Below are 24,110 nucleotides of genomic sequence, written 5' to 3'. Positions count from 1 at the left end.
TCTGTCTGCCCATCTGTTTCTGGGTGATAACTAGTGGAGAATCTGACCTCTGTACGTAATCCTTCCATAAAAGCCTTCCAGAAATGAGATATAAATTGGGACCCTCTGTCTGAAATAACTACTTTAGGGATTCCATGTATCTTGACTATTTGTGTGCTGAAAATTGTTGCTAATTCTTTAGCAGTAGGAACACCCTTAAGTGCCATGAAATGAGCCATCTTTGACAGAGTGTCTACTACTACTAAAATGGTATTGAAACCCTGACTAAGTGGTAAATCTACAAAAATGAGATCTAAAGTTACTGTGTGCCAAGGGTAGGGTGGTGTGGGTAGTGGTTGGAGCAACCCCTTCTTAGCCTGCCGTTCTGATTTTCCCTGAGCGCAAGTTTCACAGGACTAAACGTATTGTTCTATATCCTTTGTCATGTGTAGCCACCAGTTAGGTCTCTTGATGATGTCTTCAGTGTTTGCCTCTCCTTTGTGTCCTGCTAACACCCCATCATGACATTCATGCATAACTTGCTGTTGTAGCTTCTTGGTAGGTAGATATACAGCCTCCTGAACGTAGGGTAAGTCATGGATGATTTTTCTTCCTGTTCCTTCTTTTGCCCATTCTTGCATATCCTCCGGGCTCATGGCTTCAGCAACATGTTCTTCTAAATTGATGGAACTCGTAACACCAATGATCTTAGTACTAGGTATTATAGTTTGATCTCCCGTGTTGATCTTTTGATTTCCTGTGTCTATTCTGGATAACGCATCAGCTTTTCCATTTTGTTCTCCCGGTCGATAAGTGATCACTAAGTCGTAATCGGCGAAGTACAAAGACCATCTCAATTGCCTTGGTGTAAGTGTTCTGGCTGTTTTTAGGAACTTTAAGTTGCGATGATCAGTGAATACCGTTTCTTGGTGCTGAGCGCCCATGAGATGATGTCACCACTCCTTGAATGTGCCTTTCATTTCCAACAATTCCTTTTCAGTGATTGTGTAATTAATTTCAGCTGGAGTCAGTTTCCTCGATCGATAAGCTACAGGATGTAGTTGGCCACTCACTGTATTCCGTTGGGACAATATTCCCCCGACAGCCTGATCTGAAGCATCAGTCTCCACATAAAATGGTTCTGAGGGATCGGCATGCTGGAGTATTGGTGCTGTGGTGAAGTCTTCTTTTAAAGATTTAAAGGCCTCTTCGGACTCTTCTGACCATTCAAAATGAATTCCCTTCTTTAACAGTCGTGTGAGAGGAAGAATTTTTAGTGAAAACTCACTAATGAATCTTCGATAAAAGTTTGCGAATCCTATGAAGCTTTGAACTTCTTTCACACTGGTGGGGGGTTTCCAGTCTATCACTGCATTGATTTTTTGTTTATCCATAAGTATTCCATTTGGAGAAAGGACAAATCCCAAGAACTCTACTTGGGTAGCGTTGAAAGCACACTTTTTCAGTTTCACAAATAATCGATTTTCTCTTAGTTTCTGCAAGACCCCTCTGACTTGCTCTTGATGTTTACTCTGGTCTGAGGAATAGATTAGAATATCACCGATGTACACAATTTCACACTGGTCAATAAAATCTTTTAAAACATCATTGATGAAGTACTGGAAGGCAGCGGGAGCATTAAATAGACCATAAGGCATGACTTGGTACTCATATAACCCAAACCTCATTCTGAAAGCTGTCTTTCACTCATCACCTTCACGCATTCGTACCAGGTGGTAGGCCCCCCTTACATCCTTGGTGTAAATTTGCACCCCTTTCACTTGATCCAGAAGGACTGATATGAGAGGTAATGGGTACCGATTCTTTTTGGTGATTTTGTTGATTGCTCGGTAGTTATGTTATGTTATGTTATGTTAAAATAAGTTTATATAGCGCACGGCTACTCTAAAAGAGTGTCCCGGCGCTTTCCACGGGCGGCTCAGTGTGTAATAACATAACAAGAGAAACAGATACAGGAAAGAGAGAAAGACCCACCAAAGAGAAACTAGAGATTAAAAAGCCAAGTCTTCAGGTTCTTCCTAAACTGAAACAGATTAGGGGTGCTGCGTAGCGCCAGAGGTAGAGAATTCCAGAACTGGGGCGCCTTGAAGCTGAAAGAACGGCCCCCAGTGCGGGCCTTCCTCACACGCGGAACCACGGCAGTAAAAAGAGATTCGGACCGCAGTGAGCGGGCTGGGCGGTAGAAGGCCAACCTGCGCCGTAAGTACCCGGCCCCTGAGCCAAACAAGGCTTTGTGCATCAACGTAAGGGATTTAAACATGATCCGCTTACGGATAGGTAACCAATGGAGCTTCTGCAGCAACCCAGAGGCTCGTGCTCGCCTATGCAGGCCAAAGATGGCACGGGCAGCAATGTTTTGTGCCACCTGCAGGCGCTGGACCAGGTAGTCAGGGAGGTCAAGAAAGAGGGCGTTGGCGTAATCAAGCCTGGAACCAATAAGCGCCTGCACGGTAATCCGTCTATGCAAGTTCTCAAATCCCCTTCCTTCTTGGGTACGAAAAACAGTGGCGAGGATACTGGGGATTGTGAAGGCCTAATGAAACAATTGGCTAAGTATTTATCCAAATACTCTTTTAGATGATGGTGTTCTTTTTCTGTTAACGCGTACACTCGACTGCAGGGTAAATTTGAGCCTGGTTCTATGTCAATTTTACAATCGTATACACGATGAGGGGGAAGTTGCTCTGCTTCTTTCTTATTGAATTCATCATCAAATTCCTTGTAATCTTCGGGTATTTCTTGCACATCAATAACACACACTGAGGCTTCTGCCGAACACAAGGAATGCGCTGGATTATGTTCTCAAATTTTTTCCTTATCTCCAAAACAGTTCTCTTGACAATAATCGGAATCCATCATGATTGTTCTAGAACTCCAATTAATAGTTGGATTGTGCTCTGTAAGCCAAGGAAGCCCAAGTATCAACTGAAACTGGGGGGCATCTATTAAATTGAATTGAATCTTTTCCTCATGCCCATCGTTTGAAATTAGTTGTATCAATTCCGTATGACTCACGATGGGTCCCGAAGAGAGATTTGTCTCATCTACGGCTCGGGCTGGCTCAATTTTACAATTTTAGTTTTCTTAATCGCTTGTATTTCCATCTTTTCTGCAAATTTCAAATCACAGAAGTTTCCTGTGGCTCCCGAGTCTATCATCACAGAAACCTCTGTCATGGTGATGTGTCAGAATTTAATTACCATAGACAAAATAAGATGAGGGGCTGAGGAGTGCAAAGTGTTAGCCACTTGGTATTCTCCTGGAGTTGTCTTTTGATTCGCACCCACCTGTTCAACTCCTTCCACAGGTGGTGCATCTAGTTTTCCTTTGGCTTATAAATGGTCTTCGGTTTCTTCAGACAATTTCTAACAAAAAATGCCCTCCTGAGCCACAATACATGCACAAATTGCTTGCCCTCCTTTTCTCTTTTTCTTCCTTTGATAAAGGGCCTCTAACAATACCAATCTGCATAGGCTCCGCACCTTGTTGTCCATCAGTATTTCTACTACTGTCGTTTCGAACTCAATTGAATCTTGGTACCACTGATCGGAAATCTTTTCTCTTTTCCCCTTTTCTCTCACCTTGACGAAAATCGATCTCTAATACTAAATCCACCAACGCTGGAATCTCCGTCGGTCGATTCGGTATTTGAGCTAACACATCCTTAAGCTCATTTCTCAAACCGTGATTAAAAAACGCTGCTCTCTTGCTCTCAGGCCCGTCCGTCTCCACCACGAGTTTGTTAAACTGAGCCAAGTAACCCACCAAATCTCAGTTTCCCTGACGCAAGTCAAGCAGTTCGTTATCCACTGCCTGAGAGATTCTTCGTCGATCAAATATCCGAAGAAATTCTTGTTTAAACTCTTCGTAATTTCGCACCAAAGGATCATCTCTAGAAATCAGGGGCATGGACCATGACGTTGCATCTCCACTTAAATAGGACAGCACAAAGGTCACTCTAGATTGCGCATCAGGGAAAATTGAAGGGCGGCACATGAAATATAATGAACATTGCGTAATGAATGTTTGCGCCTTCTGCGGATCTCCACTGAAACTCTCTGGGGGAGCTAAGGGAATCACTGGGGACAAGGAGTGAATTACTTGTGTGGTCATTCTGTTTGCATCTTCCAATGCAGGGTTTACTGTATCTCGTCCTGAACTAAATGGTTGCCGAAGTTGTTGTGCTAGTGCTGCAGTTTCTTTTCTTGAATTTACTACTTCTTGTCCAAGATTCTGATTCTCTTCCCTGACTGCAACCAGTTCTTTCTGTATGGTATCTAATACTGCCCCTAATGTCTGTAAATGTATTCCCTCCGCCATCTCCGTTCAGGCGCTGAGTGCAACGTGGGCACTTCACTCTGTCAGACCTTAATTTTACCAATTAACCTTTTCAGTTCTTACCATTGGCTTGCGCGGGAACAGAGACGCTAGGTCCCAAAACCCTCTCAGAAATAATTTGGAGGTCAAGTTATACTGAGCCTCTAAACCATTCCTTTGGGGGAAGGGGGAATGGATAAAATAACAAACAAAGAAGAGACTGGTCCTGAGCTGCTCCTCTGGTTCTTATTCGTCTATAACTTCTATCTGTCACTGAACCTATGGAAGGAATACACAATTAATCTACTCTATTCTTTTTCTACCTATCTCTTAAGATGAATCTTTAACTATTAGCACCTACCTGGAACTCTCAAGAACTGTGCCCCTCTTCTGCTTCTTTTTCTTATTTCTAGTTAACCGCCTTGTCTAATTAGTTGTACCTGTAAACATATGATAATCTTATTATTTTGTGTGTGTTTATTTTTCTACTCACTTTCTAATATGTCTCTTATTATAGTTCACTTACTTCACTAATTAGATGTGCCTTCTGTTAACCTTTTCTTTATACTGGGTATTCTTACGTTGTGTTTTTGAAAATAATATGATTCAGCTTCTAAAATAGATAAATGACCATTAGCCTTCAGCCAAACCTTATTATTAACTATTTTACTCTTCAGTATCTACACTTACTCTTTTAAGCTGCTTGCTTGTCTTATCTTCTAAATGTTGGATAATGTAGTACTTTTTAAAATGAAAATGTAACTCCTTTTCTTGCTCCTTAGATTACCATGTCCTATGGCTGAACATCGAAGAAATTAATCGCTTTAACATTTGCTGGTAAGTATCATTATTATCTGACTTCAAGTGCTTAACTCTGTAAACTATTCTCTATTATTTTTTCTCTAACGTCACTTAGCTTAAATGTTTCCTTTCTGTCTTTGTCCTCTTCCAGATTTTATCGCCGCTGACTCCTCCTCACACCTCCCTGACGACGCTGTGGCGTATTCCGAAGTTGTCGTTTTTCCGGTAAGTTTAAATTCTTCAAATGGACCCTTCTGAATGAATCTTTGCTTTTTCCACAACTTTGCTTCCTTAACTCTAAACCCTAACTTATGGTTACACTTCAGGGACTCTGACTAGGAACTCCTGACTAAGAAAATACGAGCTGCCGAATTACACTGCTCGCTCAGTAGAATCTCAGGTGAAGTGCGCACTTCCCATAGCGTTCGCACCTCACCTGGACCATCGAGCTGCAGCGGGCAGGAACACTAGACCACGACCCGATCTTCGACATCGGCGGCCATCTTGGAACACCGATCTTGAACTAGCGCTGTCCAGGCATTGTTTTTTGGCAGTTCCTCACTGGTTCTGCAAATCCCAGGACGAGATAATGGTAAAATGTGAGTTGGGGTCCTGACAACCACAGAATTTTAGTTTCGCCGATAAGATAGCACTTCCCTCTACCTTACCCTTCGTTCAAACTTGGGTTAAACTTTGTTACTCTCCCGGGGTAGAGCTTTAGCCAGAATACGCAATGATCCCTATGCTCAGACCCAAGATTTCACAAGTTGCCCTCGCTATACATTTATCCTTTCACACGTGGGGTCCCTATACTGGTGATGTGCGACGACACCACTTGTGATATACGACGATACAGCTATTTTGAAAGACTATGCGATGTGCGACTTTACTGCCACACTTCCTATGCCTGCAGACATAGTAACCAGCTTCCCACACTATCCGGAAGCCTCTTTTAGACTACACATAACATGATATAAACTCAACAGATATTAGTCCAAATTCTGTACATTATAATCCTATATATTCTACTCCACACCTCATATATCCTAGTCAACCTATAGCAACTACTACTCTGCTACCAAGTAATACTTGTGCAGCGCAGCTCCAAAATTCCTTCATATATCACCGCTAATAAACCTACGGAACCATCTTACACCAGCTTACAACTTTGGGCCCATCACTCCGATCATTCACACACACAATTAACGTGTTCCGAGGATTCAGTATCGGTTCAATAAGGGAGTCGCGATGCTTTAGTGGAATGCCTAAACTATAATTTAAGAAAGAGGAATACCAGATCTCTCTCTGGAAATGCCCAATGCACTACAAGGGTGTCACTTGAAAAAAGTGTGCTAAATGTAAACACTTCAAATTTTAAAAAACTGCTAACTCATTAGCAAATTTTTCAATAGTCCACAATTAAATTCACAAATGAATCTGAAGAAAAGTAATCCTCCAGTCTTTAAATCGTAGATAGCAGTAAGTCATTTATTCTTGGAAAATGATGAAGCAGTTCACAAAATTAAGATGGTGTGCTTTATGTCAGCATCAGATGAATGATTAAAGGTCCCAATGCATTTCGGGCTAACAACAAAGCCCTTCGTCAGGTGAATCTGTAGAACATTAATACATATAATAAGAATCTGACAAGTGTCCTATATATCAGGCTAACTCAAAGAGGAAAAGAAAGTATGACATTGAATATAACCAGAGCATCACTCAAAAGTATTAACCAAATAGGTGAGAGTGGTTAACATCAGAAACAAACAAGTGCAAAATCAAAATGTGAGTGGAAAGTATGCAAATGTGTCACCTAGCAGCCATCACCAACCAAAAAAGGAAGCCACCATCACCAACATTTGCGAAACAAACTGTATCACGTACCACGACTCCTGGTGGAGCCTCATCACAGCACGGAAAGAACAACCATGTGCAATGTCGGGAATCTATGGAAAAGTGTGTGCAATGGTGAGCGCGTCACTAGGAAAACTATGAAAACCAGCTAAACGCAAGTCAGAAGAAAAACGCTTACCTACAACTGAGGCAGTCTGACATGCGTGGATGAGTATAAAAACGAACATAAAATTATGCTCCACTCAATCGGAAAATCGTCGGGGCACAAAATGTGCGGCGGCTCGTGCCTGGTCAAGTGCTCGAACCAGCAACCTATAAACAAACACTACGATCAGTGTAACTTTTAAAGTGCCCTAAATGAAGTGGAGAAAGAGCTAAAAAGGGAAACACTCACCGAACCAGTCAAACCTGCCAGTGAAACAGCGGTAGTTGCAGCTGAAGAGCAACGGTACGTGAACACATTAACAGCGTGTGTTAGAAAAGAGTAATGAAAATAGAAAAGAGACTATGCTAAAGAAGAGTGGCGGCCATATTAGAATATGTGTTTACGTGCAATCTAAGAAATAAACAAACACAAGGATGCATACATAGTAATATTCCTAAACAAGGTTGGGATACTAAGAAATACCCAAAATAAATATAATCATTGCCACTATAGATAAAAAAAGAAGAAAATGCGCAACAATAAACAATGAAACATGGATATTCAAAAGATCCATAAATCAACAGCCTATCCAGCAAAGATTCAAAAACAGGATACATCATATTAATAATGAAAACAGAGAGAGCAAGTTGTAGAAAACACATCATAAAAAGCAAGACAGTTCAAATTTGTCATTTAACCCAGGGGGGGGGACAATGTTTGCATGTACCAAATCCAATAAGTTTCACGTTGTAACAGAAATTCAGACATATTTCTATCAAGACGATTTTACACTACTTCAAGTACCCCAAATCTCAACTAAGTGATGGTGTGTATTAATGCGTGCCAGTGTTGTGCTATCGGGGAACTGATGGTGTTGGTCCTAATTCGACTCTTATGCTCTGTGATGCGGGTACGAAGAATTCTCTCAGCTTCCCGACATATTACACATCACACGGACATTTGATTAAATAAATGACATGGTGACTGTTACAATTGGCATTGACGTTTAAAAAAAATGTTTTGCCTGATAGAGGATGAAATAGCACTTTGCCAGTGATTGCATTATTACAATGTGAACAGTTCATGCATCTAGTCATCCCTCTCAAGGGAACTTCAAATTTTCGTTGGGGTCTGCTCAAAATCTATTTAAGGTTACTAGACCTTTTATAAGCAAACAACGGGGGGGGGTCCGAGAACATGCCTTTAAAATCTGGCTCAGACTGAAGTAATATCCATCTATCTAGTATACTGGAATTCAACAGCTTGGAGTGAGTTGAATAAGTAGAAACAAATACTTCCCTAGTCGACCCTGATGGTTTGATTTTCTTTTTCAGTAAAATGTGTCTTTAGATTTCATGATCGTCTGCATGCCAACCTCAGGGTTAGAGGTGATGCGCTTAATTCTCAAAAATTTAGAAAAGCGCAAGTGGCGTTTTAGTGACCAAGGATGAAAGCTTTGATATGAGAGAGCATTGTTGCGATTTGTGGGTTTTTTGAAAATGGTGGTTTCAATCGAATGGTGAGACAGAGTGAACAAAACATCCAGAAACGCTATGCTGCGTGGTTCAATTTGGTGGGTAAATTAAATTCTGGTGTTGATATCGTTCAACCTGTGAACCATGTTTTCAAGGTCACACCGTGACCCGTGAAAGATGATAAGAATATTATCGATATAGCGACGATATGCAATTAGATTGGAGGTCCACAGTGGGTCGGATAGGACATGCACAGTTTCAAATCTGAGCATATAGATATAAGCATGGCTGGGGGCTCCAGAAAAGCCCATAGAGGTGCCATTCCTTTGAAGAAAAAATCGTCCCTTCCATTGAAAGTAACTGTGAAATAAACAAAAATGAAGTATTTCCAGCAAGAAAACTTCATTGGCCCTGATGTTGTCTGTTCTGAGCAAAGCCCATTCGATCGCTTCATACCTGCAAGATGGAGAATGGAAGTGTACAACAACACTACATCAACAGAGCATAACCGAATTTCCCCACTTTCAGGGATGGAAGTGTCACGAAGAATGTTCAACAAATGTGTGGTGTCTTGAACATATGATGGACTAGACTGGACGATGGGTTGATGTAAAGTGTCTAAGTAATGCCCTAATGAATCATGAATGGACCCACATCCAGAGACAATAGGTCTCAATGGGGGGTCAGTGAGACATTTATGAATTTTGGGCAACATGTACAACCCAGGTCTGCGAAGAAAACGGGTGAACAGAAATTCTTTGGTTTTGATATTGATCCATTTCATTTCGTGTGCATGAGATAAGATAGTGTCCAACACTACCAAAAAGTCATTAGTAGGATCTTGAGCTAAAGAAAGATATGTAGAAGAGTCCTGCAACATAATCTCAATTTTGTCCTCATACTTTTTTTGATCCATGACCACTAAAGCGCCACCGTTGTCTGCTTTGGTAAAATGTAAACTTGTGTTGTTGTTTTGTAAGGATTTTAATGCAGTTCTTTCTCCTCGCAATAATTTAGAGGAGGCGCAAGATAGTAAAGGTAACTTTGCAATGTCTTGTTTGACCAATGTCTCGAAGAGGTCAATGGTCTTGTGTGAAATGGGTGAAATGAAAGTGCTCTTCGGCTTGAATTCAAGGTATCCTTCATCATTGTGGGATACATGCTCAGTCGCAATGGTGGCGAAAAAATGTTTCAACCTTAATTTTCTAGTGAACCTGAACTGTGCAATTTGGGAATCTAAGCTTTTGGGTTGATTAGTAGGTACGAAGGAGCACCCTTTATTTAATACTGCGACTTGACTCTTGGTGAGTTGCTTGGATGAGATGTTCACAACTAATGTTTCTTTGTTCAACAAGGTTTTCCAGAATCGTTGACCTCTGCGGGTTTGAGTGACTCGGTTGTTGCCTCTAATGGTGGTTGATTTGCCGCTGGGCTGGTCGACAAAAAAGAAACCTTAGTGGTGCTATATCTACCTGTCTTGTTGTTGCTCGGAGGCAATGGAGTGGTGGAAGGCACAGGGCCACAAGACATTTGTGTATCAGTGACAGAGGCTAGACTCTCTTCAGATGAGGTAGTGCCTTGTTTCTGCAAACTGTGTTTTTGAGCATAGACCTCAGCCCAGGAATACACTTCCTCGAGTTTATAATCTATTGTATCGCGACGGAATTTTCTCACTTTCCCCTCATGGATGTCCTTAGCGTATGAATCAAGTCTAGAGTTGATGTCATTAAGGGTGGAGGTCCAAGAGTCTGTTTCCATGCGTTGAACCAAATTGGCCTGAAGGTCTTTAATTTATATATTATTTACAACTGCAGTTTAATTATTAAGAACCATGGTTTTATTTTAAACAAAGAAAACAATGTCATTCCACTATCTAAATTAGGATCTTCTAGTAAAAGTTGACTGCAAGGAATATCAAACTAGTTTAATTCTTCATTTATTTAATTTTCATTTTCTCATATTTCAAATCTTCTAGCATGATCTCTATTTTTATTAAAGCTAAAAGAAACAACTCAGTTTGCAATACAATCCTGAAAAGAATAGGTTAAAATTTCAATAAAATTCATTTATTAGCAAATGACAGCAGGAAAAAAAAGCAACGAAAATATTACCCAGCTGGAAAGTTGAAGACATTAGTACAGAACGAAATAATCCCCAAATGGAAACCTCTATGTCCCAGGATGCCACACCCAATTTGGAAATTAAATCAAAATGGGAAAAATTCCGAAGTCCCTGCGTCCTAAAGCAAAAATTGCGCAGACCGACAGCATCTTGGGTTGCAAAATCCGATTGGAAAAGCGAATTTTTTTTAATGTCCGAACCATCCTTTTTTTATACCCTTTTTCACTAACTTATCTATCTAAATTCATAACTCTTAAGTTCTGTAATGTCTGTGATTGGTCAATTTGGAGCCGGATGAGCATACCCTCATCATTCTCTATGTAAATTTCCTGCAGTGTCATCCTCACTTGCTGTAACTGGGGTTTCTTTGTTCGACACCAACTTCCTCCAAAGTGTCCTTTAAATTGATATTTAGCCTTTCTTTCCCACGGGTAGACTTTTTGCTTCGCTGTCATCTTTGGCTTAGGCCCCACAAAATGGCCACGCTGTCCTTGACACAAGTTGTTCAGTCACGGGCAGCTTGCAGCTCCAACTCTTGTGCATGTGTATTTCTGTCGCCACCTCGATCTTTCAAACAGACTCCATTTTCTATTATTTTGTGTGCCCATTCAGGCCTCATTTAGGAACTATCATGAAAATAAACAAAAATAAATGTAAATTTATGAAATAAAACCCTTTCTGATTACCTCCTCCGTACTATTGGTAACTCAGTCAGTATTTACCTAGCACAAAGCAACAAACATGCATAATTTAACTTACCAATTTTCATGTTTTATGCCACGAATAAACGGACAAAAGCACAGTCACACAGGTTTAATTGTAGTGCATAACATATGCGTATATTTTAATACACAATACTCGACAGATTAATAATTTATTTGCTTTGGCAAGACATGCAATTTAGTATCCCAAGTGTATGGTGTATGCAATATTACGTGGTATATTACAATGCCACGCAATTTAGTACTCGTTAGTGTTATGGAATGTTGAATTCACAAGGGTATACAAACATTTTTGTTTTCCACCTTGCTCCATCAAGCCCCTATGGTGGGCTATAAGGCTTGAGTAGGGTTTCACCAGCCTCAACCAGTAAACCAAATTCTCACAACCTTGCTCTATGAAAAATAAGAACACAGCCCACATATAGGGTGCACATGGAGGCGTGGGCATGTTCTCCATGCAGGCTGTAATGCATGGAGAAGGGGAAAGTGCGCATGACTGGTTTGGTTGGCCCAAGAGGCCTGACCAAACAGTCATTGCGCACTTAGGAGTGAGAAAACCACTCCTCCCCTGCCCTGCTGCGAGAGCAGAGCAACCCCGCCCACTCAACCTCCTGCAAAGCAGCTTGAGGCAGCCTAAAATGATAATAATACAAAGTTATTATCATTTTATGTTTCTGCTTCCCACTGCTTAAAAGCAGTGGGGCGATGCTCCTCCGACATAGTGGAGGAGCTGCCCCTGATTCTTGTTGGGGTGGAGAGTGGGGGCATGAATCTTTCAAAGTTAATGTTTAAAAATTATCACTTTTAATAATTGCCTCTCAATGGAGTGACATAACCTGATATAATAAGGTAAACTGCGTGTTACAGAAATGCATGTTTTTAAATTTTGAAAACCCTCTATTATATTTTTACATATTATTTATTGCATGATTTCCATGCTAAATGTCCTCATTCATCAAGTTGTGCTTTGGCTCTTAGAGCCAAGAAGTGCTCATAAAGCCAAGACAGTCCCTTGGCTCAGCTCTCCCTGTTTTTTGTCCATCTCTATAGAGTACTCTCAGATTTCTAAGATTCTGGCTGGTTTCCATAGGTCTCAGAAGGATAACTATTCCCACCTCTGGTTTTAATAAAGAAGAATTGTGTATTAGCTACACTAAGAATTGTTTTAAAGATTCCTGTGCATAAAGTAAAACAAAAAAAACATTCAAATAATTCATTTTCCAAGTTCCAGCACCCTGTTCTGAATAAGTCTATGCTATTTTACCAACTGCCATTATCTGCTCTTCACCGGTCAGGCTGAACACAGTGATTAATATTAATGTCTTATTTTCAGAAGCCACCCAGCAGCATGGACGCAACTTCGTCTTTAACCTTTGTTGCTGCAGGCAGGATAGGTGCTCTTTTGCCCTCATAGTTTTTCACCTCAGGCCTAGATGCCTTTCCTGACAGGAATTCACTTGGAGTCACAAAGTGGTGGCTACCAACTGTCACAACTGTCACACCTGGGATCTGTCCCATAGGATAGAGTAGGGCATTCCAGAACCTTCTGGTCCCTTCTGGACCTCTGAGGGTCAGCCTATATAAGGCGGAATGCTGGTCAGCCATTTTGTCTTGCCAGAGAGGAAAAGCTAGAGTGAAGGCTGAGGTCTGGAAGGGGTAGGGTCCTCATAGGGTGGACTGCTTCACAGGGGTTTCCTCCTGTCTGGGTTCACCACCCCCCATTCCTGTTGACCTAACCAAGTTAGTCCCGTCCTGCTGACCCTGGACAGAGAGAGTTGCCTCAAGACAAGTGAAGGGGTTAATCCCAGTTGACTGTGGAGCTGCGGAGATCCCTGCTGTGGAAACGGAACGGGGAGTCCCCCTTGCACCTGCTCCTGTCCAGTATGGAGGGTTAGTGGGTTTCTGCTGAGGATAGAGTTTTGGGGGCTCAAACGTGAGGGATTCCACCTCTAACCCCCCTCTCTATGGTGCTGAAGCAGGCTCCTGCCCTCGTGACGCCGAGGCTCCTTACCGGTGTCTGGTCGTGCAGCCTGTGAATAAACCTCCCCACTCATGAGGAAGAGGAGTGGGGTGTCAGGGTTTCTGGTGGTTGCGTAGTTCTCCCTGATTCCGCCGTGAGCCGGACCCCTGGGGCTTCGATAGCGCTGTTGTGGCAGCGCCGCTGAACGGAGGAGAAAGGGGGCTGGCTGAGCAGTATCCGGCGCCACTGCGCATATCCGAAGCTGATCCAGTTCTCCTTGACAGGAGGGGCCAAGGACCGAGCAGGCCCGCTGTGGTGCCACTGCCAGCGTCAGGCGGGTGGAGCAGACTCTGTTCCTGGTCCGCTTTCCTCCCCCGCATGCGCGATAGCGCCTTCGCGGAGAAAACATCGACAGCAGCCTGAGGGGAGATCTTAGAGGAGCGGCTCCGTAGAGCAACTGCCATCCCGTCCGAGCGCCGTGAGTCACACCAAGGAGGGCACCTGCTTCCCTGAGAAGAGAGGGAGCAGAGAGGCCCGGTTGTCAGCGGGGAGCGCACTTCAAGTGAAGGGGTACAACTGGTGGCCAGACATTCGAGCATTCACCACCAAGTAAGCTGGGAAGCCTGAGGGGAGGCAGAGGAGGACTGGGCTGTACTTCAACCTGACTGGCCTAATAACCAGGGAATGGTGCAGCACTGGTTGGTTCCCACAGTCAGCAGGGGATAGGGGAACTGCTAGGTAGCAGTATCCTGATAAGCCAATTAAGACGGTATATAATCCTCCTGTACTCTAGAGGGCTTGAAGGTGACAGAGGCCTAAGCCAGTTTAATTTGTATACTCTCTCACAGCCACTGGTGCATGAAACCAATGTCAGCTTGTACTGAGAAAGGGGGGGTTGCTTAAGGAATTGATATCCTGTGCTGGAGAATGCCAATCTGATTCCCGGAGATAGATTGTCTGTGGGAAGGTTGTAGTTAACTGACAAGAGCTTAATTTCAGAAGAAGATTTGAAAAGGTTTAATTGAAGTACAGTAATATTGCACATGATCTGTTGAAATATGTAAATGTTTACCTGCTATATGTGATAAAGTGATGAGGTTAAGAAAACTTAAATGTATTTGACTGTGAAAGTTTGAAGAACAAAGAAACTAAAAGAACTTTTATAAAACAGCTCGTATTTTTACACAAAGATTGGTGTAGCGTCATTTTTGAGGGGAATTGCTTGATGTTACTGCTGGGTGGTATGCAACCTTTACACATGTGCCTCTGTTAATATTGTCTTACCCTAGGCCAGGCTACCCTAGGTGACCTGACAACTTTAGGTTCCAACAATCGGATATTTGAAGTAAGAAATAAGAAACAAAACAAATGCAGATTTATCGAATTACCTTATTGGGAATTTTAAGTCTGGAGATTGTTCGTGACTTTAGACTCAAAGAAATGTATTTATTTATTATTATTTTTTTCTTTTCTTTATATATACGAGTTTGTCAAGAAAATATTTACACATATCGATGACAACAATAGCGCTATTACAAATCCTTAGTGACAGATACATCAACATAATAGAGAGTAATTTATAGTGCTTGGATTTCTAAAAAAAACAAAGGAGTTATTTAACCCCATGGCTGCTAGGCGTTTTCCCGTCCTGCGCTGGGTTTTATTGTTTTATATTGTTTTATGACGAGATGGCCTTGTCATCCGCGCACGGCAGGTAAGCGCCATGACGAGGCCAGCTCGTCATTAGCCTCGAAGGGGTTAAGAACTTCTAAAGGTAAGAACATACAGTGATATAAATACTGCAACAACCTGTTAAAGTAAATATGGATGTAGGAGTAATTCCACCACCCTTATTTCTGTAACAGGCTGGAGAACCACCTATTGAATGGGATGAGTAGATAGAAATATTTGAGAATTGCATCGAAGCATTAGATGGTGAAGAATTCAGTGCAGCACGTAAAAAAGCATTACTTCTTAGTATGTTAGGTAATGAAGGACAACATGCATTTAAATATTTACCAGTGTATACCGATTGTGAGGGAAGAACCATTTCTAATGTATACTTAGAAGTGAAAGCAAGACTTAGGAAACAATTTGCAAAAGAGGTGAATATAGTCATGTGCAGGCACAAGTTTTATACGCAGTACCAAAGAAATGATGAAACTGTTGATCAATTTGTAACACGGTTACGTGAATTATCTATAAAATGTCAATTTGGTGCAATGAAAGATGAAATGATGAGGTTATGGGCTGCGAAAAATCCAACATTAAGTAATGCTATAGAGATAGCTAAAAGTGGTGGAACAATCAGATGCATGTATGAAGGAAATGGAAAGAATGAGTAATTCAACAATAGTTAGCAGTATTGAGCAAGAAGATGTTAATGCTGTTATTACAAACAAAAATGGTGATACCACTGGGAAAAAAGGTATATAGTAAGAAAAACAATCATATTATGACAAAGAACACAGACTATATCAAATTTGATGAGAAAATGTATACAAGATGTGGTAGCACGTACCTCACAGCAGATTACAGAAAGTGCTATGCTATTGATAAAATATGTAAACAATTTGGGAAAAGAGGGCATTTTTTAAAAATGCGTAGAACGTATAGTAAACCGAAGGTGGCTGTAATACAGATTCAAGAAAATGATATTTGCGCAAACAACATAAAGGGTACCAACAAAATATTATGCGTTAATGAAGAAGAGGTAACATCTATTCCAGCAAGAAGATGCAGATCCAAAGCAAATTTTAGGGTTATGGAAAATAAATTGAATTATTGGTTGATTTAGGGTCATTTTATGCCATTATTCCAAAAGAATTGTTTATATACAATTGGCCAAATGTTGAATTACTCCCAAAATATATCAATCCTGGTGGATATCAGGGTGAGAAAATGTATATAGTGGGTTATATGTTAACCAAAATTTCATTCCTAAGCAGATGTGTAAAAGGAAAGGTCTACGTAGGAGAAAAGGGACCACCAATTTTACGTTGGGCACATCAATATGATTTACATATTATTATTAATTCAAGAGCAGAACATCAGGTGATGGTGGTTGATGAGATTACCACTGACACTATTGTTGATAGTGTTGGGAACCTATTTAAAGAAGAACTCAAGGGTTATGTACATAAGATTGTACTCAAACCAGATGCTGTACCTATGCAGCATAAGGTAAGAAAAGTTCAGATTATTGCTATATAAAAGGTAAACCGAATGCTAGATGCGATGGTAAAACAAGGGATTATTGAGCAAATTGAAACATCTAAATGGATTTCTCCGTTGGTTATCACGGGCAAATCGGATGGTTGTTACAGGTTCTGTGTAGACTTACGCACTCTGAATCAAAATATTGTAGATGATAATTTTCCGTTGCCAAATATATATGAACTTATCTTGTCTTTAAAAGGGGGAAAATATTTTTCCAAACAAAATTTGCACAGCGCCTACCACCAAATCAAGTTGCACAAAGAATCTAAACGAATAACGGCATTCATTACTACTGAAGGAATATTCCAGTTTAATAGGATGCCATTCAATTTGGCCTCAGCTGCTGGAGTTTTCCAAAGAATGATGGGTTCTATTTTGAAAGGTATAGAGAATGTTGTACATTTTCAGGATGATGTGTTAGTGTTTGGTGACATGAAAGAACATCATAACTTAGCTTTAAAAGAGGTTTTAAACAAAATGAACGATGCACGTCTAACGCTTAAAAAATAAAAATGCTAATTTTGTGTAGAAGAAATGGAATATCTTGGGTACACGCTGTCTGCTAGAGGGATTAAACCTAAGCGTGACCTTCTTGAAGCAATAAGGAAAGCTCCTGAACCAACAGACAATGATCAACTTAGGTCTTTCTATGGCCATATATGAGTATTATGCTAAATTTGTGAATAATTTTGCAGAAAAAACTGAACAAATCAAGAAATTATTAAGGAAAAGTCACAAATGTGAGTGGGGTGAGGACCAACAACATGGATGTGAGAAAATAAAGAAATAAATATGTGAAGCAGGGGTGTTGACCTTATTTGACACCAAATTAAAGTCTATCCTCACAGTCGATGCGAGTGCGGTAGGATTGGGAGCTGTTTTAGCACAAGTAGATGCGACAGGCATTAGGACAGTAGATTTTGCTTCCAGATCTCTCACAAGTTCGGAAAGGAACTATTCGGTGATAGAAAGGGAAGCTTTAGCAGCACATGGGCAAGGAATATTTTCTAATGCACTTGTAGGGTTTCCAATTTACTTTATGCACTGATCATAAGCCCCTAATCAAAATATTATCACCTAGGCGTGCGGTAAAAGGATCAGCAAGACTTGCCAGGTTGGCTGCGCGTTTGCAAGAATATTTATATAAGATTGAATACATAGCTGGTTGGAAAAATAGTCAGGCTGATGGATTGTCGAGATGACCCTTACCTTGGTATGTGTTGATAGAAAACAAGTGGAGTCATCTGAGAGTGACAGTGCTGCTGCTGTGATTGAGGAACTAATAGAGGAATGTAATGGAGCTAAAGAAAGGAAAAGTGGTTTGAATGTATGTCCAAAGAGGCAGTTTTGCAAATGGTTAAAGATTTAATTATTAAAGATGGTAGGCGTGAAAGTACACTTCCTTTAGCAGTGAGATCTTTTGGAAACGTTTTAGAGGATTTATCTATTTCTGATGACAATGGAAATGTTATTATGAAGGAGAATAAATGTATTCCTCCACAAGGGTTGAGATTTGACTTGTTTAATTTAGCCCATGAAGGTCATATGGGCCAATCTCTAACCACGAAAAGATTAAGAGAACAATTTTGGTGGCCTGGTATGGACCAAGAAATATCCGATTGGCTAAAAAAGTGTGGTGAGTGTGTGGAAAATGAACAGAGATTGAAGGTTGGTAGTCAGATGGAAATGGCCTAAAATGATGACCTAAGTCTACCATGGCATACGGTATGTTAAGACTCTATAGGTCCTTTTGCTTCCTTAAGTACAGATTTGAAATTTGGAGTGGTTATGATTAATGTGACGTCAAAATGGTTCATCGTAAAATTTGTAAGAGAAATTACCAAGAAGAGTACCATTCATGTGCTTAGTGACATTTTTGGTGCCGAGGGTTATCCTGTTAAATTGGTTACGGATAATGGCACACAACTTATTTCAAATGAGATTACTTCTTTTTTGAAGTCATGTGGTGCTAGTCACATTAGAATATCCTTATATAATCCGTGGGGAAATGGAATTGTGGAAAGGGCTAACCCCATGGTAAAAGGGGTAATCCAGTTGGCTGTTGCAAATAGAGGTGATGTTAGAAAATGTGTAAATGATTTGGTTTGGGCCTATCGCACAACTGAAAATTCAGTTACTGGAAAAGTTCCTTTTGTAGCTATGAGAGGACGTTGCGTGAGTACGAAATTGATTCCAGCATGGATGAAAGATTTTCTAGGTCTAGCTAAAATAAATCATGGGAGAGAAGATCATCAACACATGAGATAACCATAAAACTAAATGATTTTGTAAAAGTTAAGCCGGGTCACGGTGGTTCTGGTTTTACCAAATTTCGTGGTCCTTACAAAGTGAGGAGTGTGCATAAAGCGTATATTACCTTATACTATGGTGAAAATTGGAATTTGAGAAGGCTTACATTATATAAAAAAAACAAAGACTATGAAATGAGTGGTAAATCCAAGAATTTTAATAAGCATGAAAAGAGTGTTGAATCTGTAAACAATTTTAATCCATACGTGTTATTAAATGATTAAGAGATTGTAAGAGACAGGATGGTTGTTAGTGAATATCATCACTCTAGAGACAATGATGGTAGCATAGGAGAAGGGACCAATAGATGTGTTCCACAAGGGGCTTGATGTCCTCCTAGGTACCTATAAGACTGTGTATGTGGAGAATTTTAATTGTCAATGTATTTTCTTCATGAGGATTAAAGGAGAGAGGATATGTTGTGTTCTCATGTGGGGTCAATAACATACTTGTATCAGTGTGCCTGGTGCTTTAAATGCTACATTCTGTCATAAGTTCTAGTGTTGCTGTGCACCTGGTCATAGCTGTGTTCCCTGCTTGGCAGTTTTCTGTTAGCTGGACAGGGAGCACCAATGTTTCTCTGAATAAAAGTTCTTTATTTCAACCTTACAAGTAAGTATCTTGGATGATTTCAACTACAACACTTTCCAACAATGTTAATGTTTATATAGTGACACTCCTGGGGAATGGTGGTATTTAGAAGGCTTTTGCTATGTCTTGTACTCATCCGTGGTTTTATATAAAATAAAATAAGGAACATATATGTCTATTTGTCTTTGATGTATGTGCTTGTTTTTTAAATATTTGTAATTGACAAATTGTTATTAAATTACTTTAGTTTGCTATAAAGAAAGTTTTTTGCCATATGAATATTTTGTATCTTGATGGTCATATCTGTAGAAATAAAAACAAGAGAGTGCCAAAGAATAAATGTAATATCAACTCTTTATATTCTTACACGCGGGCCATGAACTCTCCTTTAAACGAGGTCCTATAATCTAACTTCCAATCTATTGTAGGATTTTTAGGGATAGCAATGTGTTCAAGAAGATCACTCCAATACCAGGCAAAGTGATACAGTAAAGCACTAAATATAGACGTGGATCAAGCGGGTTAGATGTGATGTTACTGAATGTTTACTGGCACCTAGGAAAAGACAACCATATAAACTTGGAACCTCTTGCTGCGCTGCCCTACAGCAAAAAAAGGGCAGAAATGCTCCATATCTTGGAGTCTGTGAAATTTGTGCAATTCATTTCTATCAGCATAATTGTGCAATATTTCATGAAAAAATAACCCAAAAATATGCTAATTATGCAACATGCAAAACTGGCATTGGGTGCTATATTTTGGTGTAAAATGTGTTGTGTCTCCTTTTTTTAATACAATAAACACAAGTACCAGAAACACTTGTCTCTCATGTTCTGGTATGCATTTTTCCTTGTGTAGTAATCTCCCATTGCTATCTATCTCTTATGTTAACCTGTCCATAGCTGCTCAGCCTGTGTGAATGTTCTGAGTGGAATGTTGGTGTGAGGGCTGAGTGTGGAATGCTTGGATGACTGGAGCTGGATGACAGTTGGATGGATGGGGCTGAGCAGCTAGCAGGCTGCTCCCAGTGGGACTGTTGATGGATACGTAGGACTGCTGACATACCTGTTGGTGAGGATTTGTACATGTTTATCTACTACTGGAATAAACCTACATTGGCTTCATCACACCTTTGTTGTCCTGATTACTACAACATGCTAAATGTTTGGCAAGAATTACTACTAATGATGAAAAAAATGCATAACAGCAATAGCAAGGGTCGTGAATTTAGCGTAATATATGCAAGATCGTCCGGCACGCTTGGACATAGAATTGAAGCTGTCACTCAAAGGCCTTCCATTTACGAGGGTCAGCATATTTTCAGAAATGTAAAAGATTCATACTCTGTGGATTTGAACTTGTACTGACTGACTGTCCGCTCTGTGCAATCTCCTGTGATCATCTTAATTAGTCATCAGCTGACTTAGACAACTGACGAAGTCACTAGCTCTGTGATGTTCAACAGTTCTAGAACTGTCTCTGTTCCCGTGGCAGCTGGTTGTCCCGCAGCCTTCCTTCATTTCCGGACTTTTGTCTTGGAGACTGCATCGAGACAAGCTTGTCTTGTGTTCTTTCTGAAAACCTTTTTGTATTAACTCCTAGTGGAGATACTTTGTTAATCCTTGTGATACCCTGCTGCTCAGCCAGAATGACTGCCTGATGGAATGTTAGTGTTTGGAATGTGTCTGTGTGTGAATCAGTTGGATGAAGGGCTGCGCAGCAGGGAAGCTGCTCCTACTTAGACTTTGACTTTACCTTTTCCTGTATCTAATCTACTACCACAATAAATCTTAGTGGTAAACTACCTGGCTTGGAGCTTCCTTTCTTCAATACTACAATCCTAGAGGCAGCCGTCGAGGCTACCGTCGGCCACCTTCGGGTAAGTGAGGTTCCGTGACGATTGTAAGTGGTGTTTTCGACTCGCACGAATATGGTCGAGTCTGGTATCTATGAACCGCAAATGACGAGTTTAGTGGGTGTACGCAGTTTCGCTGTACTAGCCTAAACCGTTCGTTTGTTTCGTGGGTTTATCCATCTGTACCCACGGGTTCCATCTTAGATACGGCATCCATTTTGTCTCTTGCCCTCAAGTAGCCAGCGAACGGACGTTGTCCGCTTCGCGACCCTGGGATTCCCAAGACATTTGCGGAAGACACATTTCCTTTGAAAGTGTCTTTATGATGAGGGGGATGATACTGTAAGGCAGATGGCCCCGCTCGAGGCTCATCTTGCCGTGCCGGTCTATTGTCTTAGCCGTGCATCTCATTAGGCACGTCCCTTTGATGCCTGCAGCTCGTGTTTCCCGATACCTCCCCTTTTACACCCTTTCCGATCTCCCCACTGTTTCCATCTTCCTCTGCACCTGTTCTTGTTCCTTCTTCGATCTGTTTACTGCCGATTGGAATGTACTAATGGTGGGAAGATGGGTTTTTACAGTTGGGAACCGCCAAATGTTTCCGTACTTATGTTCCGGACCTTGAATACATCAAAGCAACCTCTCTCGGGGATAATGATGGGAACCAAGTTGTAAACCTTTGTGTACCATGTTAGCCTATGAGAGAAATGTGTATAAAAGGAGCGATCCACAGTAGCAAATTGAATCAGATCCCGCGAACTTGCATTCTATGTACTTCACGTGACTTCTGTGTTCCCTGCAGTAAATAAACCTCGAATCTTTGACGCCGAAGGAAGTGTCCCGTGTCTCTGTCATTTGTACGCCGGAGCAGGTTACCCACGAAGGTTTCAGGTGTTGTCCCCTGGCACCGCTGGGTCTTAAATAACCCAGTCCTTCAGTTGGCGCCCAACGTGGGGCTGCATCAGTGGTACCGGTCCAAGCCCGACGATCGTGAGGAACTTCGTGTGAAATCTCTGAGGGAAGGTGCACCCCGCTTCATCGATCCTGTTGTCGAAATAAGTGGCCCGACGACTTTTCCCGCGAAGATTCCCGCCTCCTGACGGCTGCGACGGACTGCTGCCCTGACTGTAGACCTGTTTTGGCGCCTGGCGTAGACCTTGGTATAGCGAGACGATTGACGGGCCTTCCTGGTGACGCCATCGATCTTTGAGTTAAGTATTTGTGGGTCGCTCCCAGAGTTCTTGGTTGTGGTTGCTTAGTTGTTGCATGGTTCCATTGCATTTGTGGTTCTTGGTACTTTGTTGTGATATTTGACGACTGCAGCCGCCAAAGACCGAGGGTTTTTGCTCTTTGCAGGGACTTGGTAAATCCCGTAACCCTTGACGTTTGTGGAACTCGGCTAGTGTGCAAGATGCCTGGTCGCAGTACTCTGTTTAGTTGTTTCAGACGTTGTGGTACGGATTCCCGACTGGAGGACTCTTGTCCGATACCTCCGGTTGGAACTCCCACTTATGAGCTCTATAGTAAGCACGGGCTAGGCCCGATCGCTTTTAATGAATATTGGATACGTTACACCAAAAAAGACGGTGTCCTTAGTTGGCCACTCCACGGTAGTTTTGAGACCCCGATTTTAGATAATCTTGAGGCTAAATTGTTTAAGAAGAAGTCAAGGCCGGCCATGTTTGATGCCTTTCGGTTGTGGCGTAAAGAAGCCCGACAGAAAGAGATCAGACAGACTAAACGTAATCAGAGAGATGGTGTTGCTACTATTGTAAAGAAAGCAGAGCAGTTCCAGCGTGATAAGGAGGAAAAGGAAAAGGAAGTATTTGATAGACTTCAGCGTATGTCTATAGATAAATGTTATCCTGCTTTGCCTACGGAGTCGGATAAAAAGGAGGAATTAATTGAGGATCCTTTAATGTCCTATCTCATGAAGTCACCACCTCCGTACGCACAGGATACCGCAGCTCCTGCGATTCCTCCTGTACCTGCTCTTGTACCTGCTCCTCAACCTGTTCTTCCGACTGTTCCTGCTCCCTTGCCTACTGCTGTTCCTACTGCTCCTCCGCTTGTACTTCCGCATACTCCTGCTCCCGCTACTGCTCCTGTTTTACTTACTCCTGCCGTTTCTTCTGTTTCTACTCCTTCTCTTGTTACTACTCTATCGTATACTTCTCCAACTACTCGACGTCGTACCCCTTCAATTGCTGCGAATTTTGCTAATTCTCTTGGACCTATTCTTGAGTCCGCTGATTCGGACGGTCCACAAAGACGTAGTCAGCTCCCTGGTAATAGGGAATGTGCTGCGTTGTACAATATGGCGATGTCATGGATGCTGCACCCCTATAGAAATCCTCCGCGTTCGGTATTGAATACGTTTAATCAATTCAATATACCGACACAGAGGTATGTTTTTGAAGAAATGTGCAAGGTTTTGCGCGATCAAATATCGGCAGATGCATCGGAAGATGTATTAACTGCTTTGACCAACTTACAGCTTCAGTTTTCAAGCGGAATGGTAGTGGGTACAAATGTTCGACGTGCCATCGAGCAATTATTGGCCCTCCATCCCTCTCCGATGCCTCAAGCCTTGTTCGTTGAGGACATTGAAAGACAGTTAGATGCGTCTTGTCAGTTTCCCATGCGAGAGGTTCCTCCAGTATGGATGCCAGCTAATCCTCAGGCTCAACCTCCGGTATTGGCACATTTCCAGAGAGTATGGATACATCTCCCATGGAAA

General features: G+C 41.5%; 1 pseudogene; it reads right to left on the bottom strand.

The window, feature by feature from the left end:
* Window positions 1–3,044: 3,044 nt before the first annotated feature.
* The window catches only part of LOC147702990 (uncharacterized), a 162,763-nt pseudogene continuing 141,697 nt past the window's right edge, over window positions 3,045–24,110 (bottom strand).

This window comes from Lissotriton vulgaris, chromosome 7, assembly GCF_964263255.1.
Source record: "Lissotriton vulgaris chromosome 7, aLisVul1.2, whole genome shotgun sequence".
Lineage (NCBI taxonomy): Eukaryota > Metazoa > Chordata > Amphibia > Caudata > Salamandridae > Lissotriton > Lissotriton vulgaris.
This window is presented reverse-complemented; position numbering and strand designations above follow the sequence as displayed.